This window comes from Mobula hypostoma, chromosome 4 (assembly GCF_963921235.1).
Source record: "Mobula hypostoma chromosome 4, sMobHyp1.1, whole genome shotgun sequence".
NCBI classification, from domain to species: Eukaryota; Metazoa; Chordata; class Chondrichthyes; order Myliobatiformes; family Myliobatidae; genus Mobula; species Mobula hypostoma.
In genome coordinates, this window is record NC_086100.1 from 132,752,837 (window position 1) to 132,765,294 (window position 12,458).

Genomic DNA, 12,458 nt, shown 5'->3' on the forward strand with positions numbered 1-12,458 from the left:
CAGCTCTTCCTTTGTAATCTGTATACAGTCCATCATCTTACTGCTGTGTTGCCTCATTTCTATAGACTCTGTCTGTCTCCCGAGTAAATACAGATACAAAAAAAATCCATTTACAAACACCCCCATATCTTTCGGCTCCATGCATTGATGACCTTCATGATCTTTATGATTGAAACATGAAGATTGAAGTGATCCGAGCTGATTCTGATGGTACAGAACTAGACTTTTATAACATCACGATATGAGTGAAAATGGTGGGAAGTACTAAGAGTTCGATATTAGATTAGAAAAAAATGAGCAGTTTATGGAAATAAGTATCAATGGACCATTAATTTCTAATATCATAGGTAGAGGCAGATGCAACAGGACTTTTAACCATATGACCCCAACACAAAACTCAACATGCATGTATGTCTCAATACTATTGTAAACTAATGTGTGTTGTAACTACCAGTAAATAGAATTGCCAGTTGTGATAGTGATGTAACAGATTCACTAACATACTGGGCAAGGATTGTCTAAGAAAATTAAAGATCCAAATGTTATGAGTACTCTTGTATAAGAAGACAACACTATCTTCGTCTTTCTCTTTCCCCCTGCTGTTTACTGCTCTTTCCTGTGTCTGCCTCTCATTGTTCTCTCTTATCTTGCTCCTTCTCTTCTGTCCTTTGCTCTTATAACAATAAAACAATTTCAAATAAGTTTTATGCCTCCTTCTTAATTTCTGAAGAAACTTTGCATTGCAAAAGTAGTAAGATCAAAAGGCAGATAAAAGGTTAGATTATATGTGATTATTACAATGATTCTCAAATAAAGTCGCCAATGATGAACCATTCCAATTACTGGCATGTCATCCAGTTTATGTGGAATTAGCAGATGTCAGCAGTGACTGATTTTAGATATTGCACACTCCCCAAATCAAGAATCTTTGTGACAAAATACAATTACAAAGAGAAAGCCAGTGAAAAGACTGAACTTGTAATTGCGGTGCGTACATGGAACATTTTTTAAGAAAAGAGTGACATGCATCTGTGCACAAAGATATAAATAAATTGTACATATGTTTTTGTGTGTGATGCATTGTAGTGTACATGTGGCTTATCCACACTTATCAGTTGTTCATCTGCATGAATGTGCTCGGCCATTTTCTGCAACTTCTGGTATGACCTAGAAATTAAGTATAGCTCACGGTCCCACCATAACAGTGGCTCACAAAGCATTTTTGTGAAAACCTTATCTCAAGCAGCTTTGCAGTAAGTATTTTGCAAGGGTTTTTGAAAACAACTTGTGATGTTTTTTCAAGCATGACAAGTAATAAGAAGATAGTCATTATTTTGACGATAGCCTTAAAAGTCATAGCATATTCAGCTGCAAGTGTCATGCTTATGCTCTATACGATGAGAATGAAATGGTTGACACAAAGATGATGCAAGTTTTAGGTGGCATGGTAGTATAGTGGTTAGCATTGCACTCTTACAGTGCCATTGGCCCAGCTGCTGTTTGTAAGGAGTTTATACATTCTCCCCATGACCACATGCGTTTCTTTGGAGTGTTCCAGATTCCTCCCAAATCCCAAAGAGGTATGGCATAGTTGGTCACCTAAGTGTAATTGAGTGATATGGGCTCGTGGGGCTGGAGAGGCCTGTTACTGTGCTTTGTCTCGGAATAAAATGATTATATGGTCAGCACCAAGAGCCCCTGTTCAACTATGTCCTGTGTGGAGTTTTCACATTCTCCCTGTGATTGTGTATGCTTTCTCTGGGAAATCCTGTTTCATCCTACATACCAAAAATATTTGAGGAGATTGGTTAGTTAACCTCGATAAATTGTCCCGAGTGCGTAGTTGGGCAGTAGAATCTGGGTGGAGCTGATGAGAATGTAGGGAGATTTATGAATACTTAGTGTAAATGGGTGGTGGATGTTCATGCAGACTTGATAGGCCTGTGTACATGCTCTTTGTCTCTATGATTTTCAATGCAATTTATTCACTCAGAGTCATTGCTTAGTAGTGCTCAACTCATTTTAAAAGTCATAGGCTGTTGTGTAATAAACACAAGTAAATCTGCAGATGCTGGAAACCCAGAACAACACACAGAATGCTGGAGGAACTAAGCAGGCCAAGCAGCATCTATGGAAATCTATGGAAATGGTCGACACTTTGGGCCCAGACCCTTCTTCAGGACTGAGAAGGAAGCGGGGAGATACCAAAATAAAAACGAGGGGCAGGAGGCAAGTTGGAAGATGATAGGTGAAGCCTGGTGGTTGGGAAAGGTCAAGGTTGGAGAAGGAAGAATCTGATAGGAGAGGAGAATGAACCATCGGAGAAAGGGAAGGAGGAGGGGACTCAGTGGGAAGTGATAGATAGGTGAGAAGAAATGAAAGGCCAGAGTGGGGAAAAGATAAAAGGTGGGATGGTGAAATTATTTACTGGAAAGAGAATTCAATATTTATTCCATCAAGTTGGAGGATACCCAGATGGAATATAAAGTGTGGCTCCTCCACCCTGAGGGTAGACTCATCTTGGCAAAAGACGAGGCCATGCATCAACATATCGAAAGGGGAATGGGAATGGGAATGGGAATTTAAATATTTGACTACCAGGAAATCCTGCTTGCAGCAGATGGTGTGGAGGTGCTTGACGAAGCGGTCCCCCAATTTATAGCATGTCTCACCAATGTAAAGGAGGCCACATCGGGAGCACCAGACATGATAGATGGCCTCAGGAGATTCACAGGTGAAGTGTTGTCTTGCCTGGAAGGACTGCCTGGGGCCCTGAATGGAGATGAGGGAGGACGTGTACGGGCAGCTGTAGCACTTAGGCCACTTACCAGGATAAGTGCCAGAAGGGAGATTAGAGGGGAGGGATGAATGAACAAGGGAATCATGGAGGGAGACGACTTTATTAGGTAAACCTGTACATCTGCTCATTAGTGCAAATATCTAATCAGCCAATCATGTGGCCACAACTCAATACCTAAAAGCATGCTGACATGGTCAAGAGGTGACCTAAGTGCCTTTGACTATGGAGTGATTGCTGGCACCAGGCGAGGTGGTTTGAGTATCCCACAAACTGTTGATCTTGAGGGATTTTCACACACAAATCTCTAGAGTTTACAGAAAAAGGCATGAAAACCAAAATATTCAGTAAGTGGCCGTGCCATGGGTTAGAGGAGAATGGACAGATTGGTTCAAGCTGACAGGAAGGTAACAGTAACTTAAATAACCACTTGTTCCAACAATGGTATGCAAAAGAGCATCTCTGAGTGCACATCCTGTCGACGTGGATGGGCGACAGCAACAGAAGAGCACACTGGGTTCCACCCCTCTACCTAATAAAGTGGCCTTTTGGTGTATTTTGAGTATTAATCCACTAGAAGGAAAGTTGTAAGAAAATTATGACAGAAGCAATAAATTTAACACACTTTTATATTAATATGATGTTGAATGTGTACTTAGTGCTATTTCAGTTTAATCTCACTTACAGAGTTAGAGAAAAACTGAAGCAAGAATTAATTGTGGGAATAAATAAATTGGTTCAACATCATTTGTGGAGACAAAGGCACGGTCAATATTTTGAGATGAGATCCTGCTTCAGGACTCAAAGTGTAGAGGGAAGAGAGCAGCATAGAGAAGTGAGAGGGAGGAGAGACGCAGAGACTGGTAAGTGATTGGTGGAACCAGATGGGTTGGGGTAGTGGTGGGAGATGGAGGATGATGGTTCCAGATGTGGAGCGGGGAAGAAGACTGGGAATAGGGAAATGCTGAGACAGAGGCTGGTGAACAAAAAGAAAGAGACCTTGGTTGGATTGATGGGAGTGGGAACCTAGGGGAGTGGGTTCCCTAAAATTAGAAACATTAATACTCATGCCATTGGGCTGTAGGTTATCCAAGTGGAATATGAAGCATTGTTATTTTAGTTTGTATTTGGCAGCACTGTGGCAGTAGAGAAGACTGGGGACAAATGGGTTAATGTGAGAATGGGAAGGGAAATTGAAATGGCATATAACTGGAAACATCTCCCACCCTCCATCCTCACCACATTCTGCAGAGGTTGTATTGAGAGCATCCTGAGCAGCTGCATCACTGCCTGGTTCGGTAATTGCAGCATCTCAGATCGCAAGACCCTGCAGCGGATAGTGAGGTCAGCTGAGAAGATCATCAGGGTCTCTCTTCCCACCATCACAGACATTTACACCACATGTTGCATCCGTAAAGCAAACAGCATTATGAAGGACCCCACACACCCCTCATACAAACTCTTCTCCCTCCTGCCATTTGGAAAAAGGCACCAAAGTATTCGGGCTCTCACGAGCAGTCTATGTAACAGTTTCTTCCCCCAAGTTATCAGAATCCTCAATACCCAGAGCCTGGACTGACACCAACCTATTGCCCTCTACTGTGCCTATTGTCTTGTTTATTATTTATTGTAATGACTGCACTGTTTTGTGTACTTTATGCATTCCTGGGTAGGGCTGTAGTCTAGTGTAGTTTTGTGTTGTTTTACGTAGTTCAGTGTAGTTTTCGTATTGTTCATGTAGCACCATGGTCCTGAGAAATGTTGTCTCGTTTTTACTGTGTACTGTACCAGCAGTTATGGTCAAAATGACAAAAAGTGACTTGACTTGACTTGACATAGGTTGACCACTGCAGACCGAATGCAGGTACTCTGCAAAAATGGTCACCTAGTCTATGCTTGGTATCATCAAGGCAGAGGAGGCCATATCACAAGTGGCAAATGCATAACCAGGCTGAGAGGTGAATGTGAGTCTCTACCTTACCTGAAAGGGTTGTTTTTAAGTCCTTCGATGGTGGTGAGAGAGGAGGTGTAAAGATAAGTGTTGCACCTTTGGCAGTTGCAGGGCAAAGTTGGAGGGTTGATGAGACCAGGGAGTTACTGAGAAGTGGTTCCTGCAGCAAGGGAGAAGAGAACATTTGGCAGGTGGTGTGATCCTGTTGTTACAGGTGGAAATAGTGAGCAATGGTTCTATCCTGGATGCAAAGGCTAGTGGGATGAAAGATGAGAACCAGGGGACATCTATCTCTCTGCTGTCTGGTGGATGGGGCAGGCTGAGAATGGATGTATGGGAAATGGATGAAAAGCCAGTGAGAAGAAAATTGGTAGAGGGTACACCTTTTGACTGAAAACTTTCAATAATCAATATCAACTCATTTTGCAAACATTAATAAAAAGCCATGGATGGAACAGAGAATACAAATAAATACAAACAAAAAAATTAAGGCCAATCAATGGTTAGGAAGCGTACTACAAGTCTAGACCATTAACCTAGAGATATAAGATTGAATCTCACTAATGCAAGAAATTTTAATTAAATAATTAGATCAATAAAGAAACTGCAACCATTATACTGAAGATTAAAGACACCTAGTTCACAAATGTTCTTCACAGAGAAAGAAACCAGCCAATGATACCCCTATCTGACCTAAGTACGACTCCAGACCTACCAGTGTCATTGATCCTAATCTGTGCTCTAAAATGGCTTGCTACAGTTCAGATGGAAGTTGTGGTGGCCACTGCTAATGATATCCACATTGATGAACAAATAAAAACATTAATTAGCTGCACAGGGGTGGGATAGGTGTGTCTGAATTTGGCAGCGTGTAAACACTTGAAACACCCAGACCATGGACAGCACATTCTCAATATTGAAATTTGAAGCGTCCCACAACTGAAGCCAGACATATTTTCCTCTTCATTCAACAGTTTCTGTTGGATTTCTCATGTTTTGAAAACACTTTCCAAAAGGATCTTGACTGTAGTTCTACAAAGTTGAAGTATGTGCCACACTTCACCTGTGAGTCTGTTGGTGTCCTCTACTATATCCAGTACTCCCAGTATGGCCTCCTGAATATCGGTGAGACCTAATGTAGATTTTGATACCACTTCACCAAGCACCTATGTTCATTCTGCCATCCACTTTAATTCCATTTTCCATTCCCATTTCGACACGTCAGTCCATGGCCTCCTCTACTGTCACAGTGAGGCCACACTCAGGTTGGAGGAGCAACACCTTATATTCCGTCCGGGTATCCTCCAACCTGATGTCATGAATTTCCAGTAATGACCCCACGTCCTCACCGTTCCCCATTCCTATTTCCCTGTCTCACCTTATCTCCTTACCTGCCCATCACCTCCCTCTGTGCTCCTCCCTTTCCCATGGCCTTCCGCCCTCTCCTATCAGATTACCCCTTCTCCAGCCCTTAATCTCTTTCACCAATCATATTCCCAGCTCTTTACTTCACCCCTCCCACCCTCCCAGTTTCATCTATCATCTACTACCTTGTATTTCTTCCTCCCCTCCACCCGCCTCTTACTTTGACTTCTCATCTTCTTTCTCCAGTCCTGATGAATGGTCTCGGCCCAAAATGTCGACTGTTTACTCTTTTCCATAGATGATGCCTGGCTTGCTGAGCCTCTCTAGCATTTTGTGTGTGTTGCTTGGATTTCCAGCATCTTCAGATTTTCTCTTGTTTGATGTTCGTGCAGTATGTTAGTAACATGCAATTTATATGGTAATATTTCATTCTGCTATGTAGATAATAAAGAGTTTGGCAACATTTTTTGAGAATCCCATTGCCACTTATGGCCACATAAAATCCATCATTACCTATTGTTGTATTAATTTATTTATTTTGATAAAGATATATATATCATGGAACTACAGATTGAGCTGCATTTTCAACAGAGTGCACCTAATGGACTTTATACATTAATGAGGGAATCTATGAACATTCCATTATCAATAATGAGCAAAAGGATTTGTGCCTTTGCAGTGTAAACAAAATTCTGTCCAAGTTGATGACTCAGTTATTCTCATGGGGCTGAGAAATGCATAAATGCAGAAATGAGAATTTCAAAACATCGCCCAAATATTTGGTATTCTTTAAGATGTTTCAGTATCTGCAGCACAGAAAATCTCCTGCATGTAAAAACTTGCATGTGTGAATTCAAGCATCTTGTTATAATACAGCTACTAGTCTCACACCTGCACATGGTATGGGAAGCCAGCATCAGCAAATCCACATTGTAATGCTGACCTCTATTTAAGGCAAACTGGGCTCTGTGGAGGCATACTCCATAACAATTCATTTTTAATGAAAAAATTTGCTGAGGTAGCTCTTCTTCAATAGACAAGATTCAAAATGGAGTTTGAGAAGTTGCCAAGTTGCTGTGAAAAATCAGCAGCTTTTCATATCTCCTTGTGATGTTGAATATTCTTTAGGTGGCTGCAAGCCCAAATTAAACAATACACATTACTTTGATTAAATGCATCAGCATAACTCATGTAATGGTCCAAGATAAACTGATCATTTACTGGCAGTTTTCTGAGGAAACACGGGCAAGTTCCTGTTTGCTGATCTATTTGCCTGTATCTTCTCTGCCAGTTCTGAGTCCAGGGGTGGAGCATAAATATTTTGAGCTGGGGGAGCTGATGCGCTTTCCATTCAATGCACAGTTCTAAAACAGACCTGGACTGTGACCAGGACTTCTGCGCAGCCGAGCAACGAGGCCAATGGGTGTTGAGGGAGGGAGTAGAGGGTGATGGATGAGGCACTGAGGCGAGCACTCATCATGATTTCAGCCACGTACAGGTGGGGGAACATAATGAGCAAGCTTGATCAAGAATGGTTTGATCCAACATAAGGCAGATAAATAAAATGTGTATGCTCCATTGTTGACATGATAGGAAATCTGCTGTTGATTAATTTGCAACTGGTTTCAATCATTTATTCATTTCCCAATAACATACTTACCAAGACCAATAGCATTATGGAAATGTAGTTAAGAATGTTAGACAATCATTTGGTGTATTAGGTCTTTCAGCAGCATCCTCTCATTTACGTTCACATTTTGGCCACTATACATAATCCTTAATCATGTGGCAATATTTATTTTGGTCTGGGGTTGGTGGTACATTTTCTGGGTCATTGACCACAAACTATCAAGAGATTCCAGTTGGTTGCAGCTTACTGGTCCTTGGGTCCCTATGGTTGGTAGTACCAGTCCTGAGCCAGAAAGTTCATACTACTCAATGTTAAATTGATCAGCTTTGATACACCTCTTTTTAGTGAATGGCCACCTTCTGGGGAAAACCAGTTCACACTTGCAACTTCCATTCACACAGCAATTTCCTCATAGCAAAAACAATCCGTTTTTTTTCATACACAAAAATATGATGATGAGCCATAAAAGGAAAAAAATCTCAAAATGTTGGTTATATGTGTAGCTTCTGATGATTGTCTAAAAGGAGAGGAGGAAAGGCAGTGGGAAATAGGGAAGGAACATGGGTACAAGGGTCCCTGGCAACTGCAGCCACAGTTGTCAATGTTGGATCCTTTAAATTCAGGGACAATAAAGATAACATGTAAAAAGTTAGAGCATAGGAGATATATCCACATCACATAATGTGGCTGAAGGAACTTAGAGAGAATAGTATGTAGAATAATAGAATAGAAGCAGATATTTCCCCTTACTGTGATAGATGTAATAATGGAGTGGCCACTCTAATGTATATGTTTTGGACATGCTGGAGCCTTGAAACATTTTGGAAAGATGTATTTCAAACTTTTTCTGTACTTTTCAATGTCAGTTTTAAGCACAATCCTTTGACTGCCATGTTGAGGATAGTGCTACAAAATTGAAGCCATCTAATTTGCGGGTATTGGACTTTATGTCTCTTATGGCCAGGAGGGCGATCTTGCTCAAGTGGAAGGAGGCTGCCCCACCCACTCATGTTCAATGGCTATCTGACGTTATGTTGTGCCTTGATCTAGAGAAGATTCGTTGTTCGATTTCTGATTCTAAACATGATTTTCTAATGTTATGGGGAACCTTTCTGAGTTATTTTCATAATCTTTGAACCATTATTAAAGTATGAATCTGAGCCATTATTATTATAATATCATATGGTAAGGTACTTTTCTTTTTTCTTCTCTTTTTTTTTACCAACCAGCTCATTTCAGTAGTGGGGGTAGATTTTTTAAAAATAAAATACAATTATTTTATTTTATTTCATTTCATAATTCAATCTTGTTTTTCTACATGATTGATTTGGAATATGGGATACTGTGATCATATTACTGTGATTTGAATGTAATGTAATTCATATTATTTACTTGTATCCTTATGAATTTTGTATTTGTGTTATATAATATCAATAAAAATATTGAAAAAGAAAGAGAGATTAGTAGGGACTTGATAGGAAAGAAGAGAATTTTAATGCTAAGCTGAGGTTTATATATGACCCATTGAGGATTGGTAAGAACAAGGCCGATGGGTGAATCCCAATCACTGCTGGTTAGGACAAGAGGCAGCAGTATTTTGAAAAACCACAGACCACATAAGAGAGGTCAGTCAGGTGTACATTGTCATTCTCATATCTAATGGTTATAGATTCATGGCTGAGGTTCTGGAAGCATATAAGAAAAGATGCTGGTGGATATGAATGATGTCAAACAACTGGAAGTAGATTTTCTTTGAAGATAAGGTCATTGTATTGGATGGCGTCATGTATTGAAGTGGTAAGGTCAGTTAATGTAGTTTGACACATGTCAGGTATGGTGATGATGTCATCAGTCTGGGACAGAACAACATCTGATGTGAGGAAGCATGGAAGCGAGAATGAGAAATAAAGACACGTTCAGAGCATGAATCGTCGAGTCATGATATATGCATTATCTAATTAAGTACTAAGATAGGTTGCAAATACAGAACCGTGGCACTGAGGATATGGACTTTAAAAGTAAGTAAAATGTTGGTTGATTAGAATGGAGAAACCTGGGATTCAAAACTTCCGATGTTTTACAGAGCCGCTACGCTAGGTCTGAGATGGCTCAACTCATTTGAACCTTATGCTGGCGGTAAAGGACTGATGGTGGCAACAACACAACAGATAATACAAAACAAAGAAGGGGAGTACTACTTTTGCACCTTGCAGGAACAGATGTGCAGGATATATTCTCAACACTACCAAACACAGGACAAGTCACAGACTACGTGGCAGCAGTGGATGCACTGAATGCTTACTTCATTCCCCACATCAACACTACATTTGCCCTGCTACATTTTCATCGGCTTGCCCAAGAACAAGGTGAGACAGTTCAGGAGTTCTCTACTCACCTTCGGCAGGCAGCAAAAGACTGTAATTTTCGAATTGACACAGACATCCAAATCAGGGGTGCCATAGTGGGAAAATGTAACTTAGTCCATGTGCGGAGAATACTACAAGGAGAATATACAGGGCTTAATGCTTGCCCGCACACTGGAAAATGTGAAAAAGTAGAGGGACAGTTGTCAGCCATATCACTCCAAAGGAGCCAGACAGAGACTATGAGCCATGTTTCACACCGTGAGGACTCAACACATGTCAAAAAAAAACAGAGGAGATAAGAAAGACTTCTAATACAAATGCTACAGATGTGAAAACACAGGTCACCTGGGTAGAGATCCAAAGTCCCCAGCTCATGGACAGGCAGGCAGAAAATGCACTGGAAAGGACAACTTTGCAAAAATGTGCTGGACAAAAGGATAAAGGACACAAAAAAATGAACAATGTTGAGGATGAACAGAAGGAATTTGCATTTGTTGTTAATGAGGCTGAGTCATCTGAAAAAAATTACTTTTTGTGTACATGGTGTAAGTTTGCGTATGATAGTAGATTCAGGAGTCAGAAGTAATATACTGGTTGAAAACGTATGGGACAAAAACTTAAGTCAAAGAAGATAAAGTGCCATTCATATATACCTAAGAAAAGAAAGCTGTACCCATATTCATCCAGCACATCACTGGAGGTTACAGGGGTGTTTGAATGTGAAATAAGTTCTTCGTGATAAAAGAAAATGGTGAACCACTCCTAGGTAGAGAAACAGCTACAAAATTGGGTGTGTTAAAGATAGGAGAAAATGTGTTAGTAGTGACAAATGTCAAAGAGTCACTTAAGCTGCAGCACCCAAAAGTGTTTGAAGGGGTAGAAAAGCTGAACACTAAGCAGATCAGTCTGTACATTGTTTCAAAGGAATATTATGAGAGTAATGGAATCAAACACCTGAGAACAATGTCAAAATGGGCTCAGGCAAATAGTGAACTGGAGTGCCACAATGCATCACTGATTAGGATTGCTCAAGCAGAAGGACTTGAATGGAAATGTGAACTGAGAAAGTATGTGACTGTGTACAGATATGTGGAACATGCCACTACAGGGAAAGGTCTTGCTGAACTTCTCTACAACTGCAAAATGAGGGGGAAGTTACCAGACATCAAGGAGGTACACACAGCAGAACTGGAAATACGAGATCGGGACACAGAACAAAAAGGAAAGTACAAGTTGTATGCAAATGATCACAAAGGAGCACAAGAGTCCATAGTAAAATTGGGACTGTGCTTATTCAATTTATTCAACAGGAAAAGGTGGACAAATTCACCACACCTTTCAACACAACACCACACGGTGGTGAGGAAAACAGGAAATTAAGTGGTAGTTGAATTTCCAACTGGGGTGTGGTATGCAAGGAACACAACACACGTAAAAAAGTTCAACACAAGAGAGACTTGATAAACAGGAGGAAATTCAAGGATTTGGCAATGAGGTACAGGATAATGTTTGGGTTATGATTAGAGATAAAGGGGTTCAGAATGCTGTTGTTCTTTCTTGTGAGTCTGGAAGAGAGATTTTCGCGGTCTTTTGCTGGGGAGAGATGAGGAGAGGAAATGTGAATGAAGAGAGTTGGTAGGCCGCCGGATGGGGTGGACTTGGAACGAGGGTTCGAAGGGCAGCGACAGTCAGAGGAGGTCGATGGTGGACGATTGACTTATCAGTGAGCTCCAACATTGCGCAACAGACTGTTTCATAAGATTGGGCCTTTTTTCTTTTTTTTTTGTTTCTTTACTAACCATATAGTCAAAGCAAGAATTATAAAGCTTAATTGTTTAATCGCATATTGTGCATTGTTTGTTATTTCAGGGTACTGATTTGCAACAGGGGACACATCGCGCAGCATCCACCCAAATGAGATTTCCAGCATTATCAGACTCTCTTGTGTTTATGCTCAGCTCTGTTCTCCATAAGCATGAAAGCTCTCTCACTCAAAATTCTGTTGGTCTTGAATATTATTGATGAATCAGCCGCCTCATTTCTCTGTGCTAGAGGATCCAGAGATTCATGTCCCACTGCCCTGAGAGAAGAAATTCCTTGTCTCCTACCTTAAGTGGCTGACCATATTATGTTTTTTATCTCCAAAACTAATTGAAAGAAAAATAAAGGAGCCAGGAGATGTCTGTTTACTTTGTTTTTACTTTAGTGAGGCATGCACATATGATGTGGTGGTATAATGACACATGCCATTCCCGTACTTCTTACATATAACCCGTAATGAATTACGTAAACAAAGAATGATTGATCAAACAGAATTTTACTTAAATATTACTGAAATATTAAATGCAT

The 12,458-nt window shown here is 40.6% G+C and overlaps 1 long non-coding RNA gene across 1 annotated transcript in view; it reads left to right on the forward strand.

Moving 5' to 3' along the window:
• The window catches only part of LOC134344934 (uncharacterized), a 36,138-nt gene extending 23,950 nt beyond the window's left edge, over nt 1-12,188 (forward strand). Inside the window, exon 3 of the long non-coding RNA XR_010017568.1 lies at nt 11,979-12,188. This is a non-coding gene — a long non-coding RNA (uncharacterized LOC134344934). The remainder of the gene's footprint in view (nt 1-11,978) is intronic.
• Nucleotides 12,189-12,458: the final 270 nt, after the last annotated feature.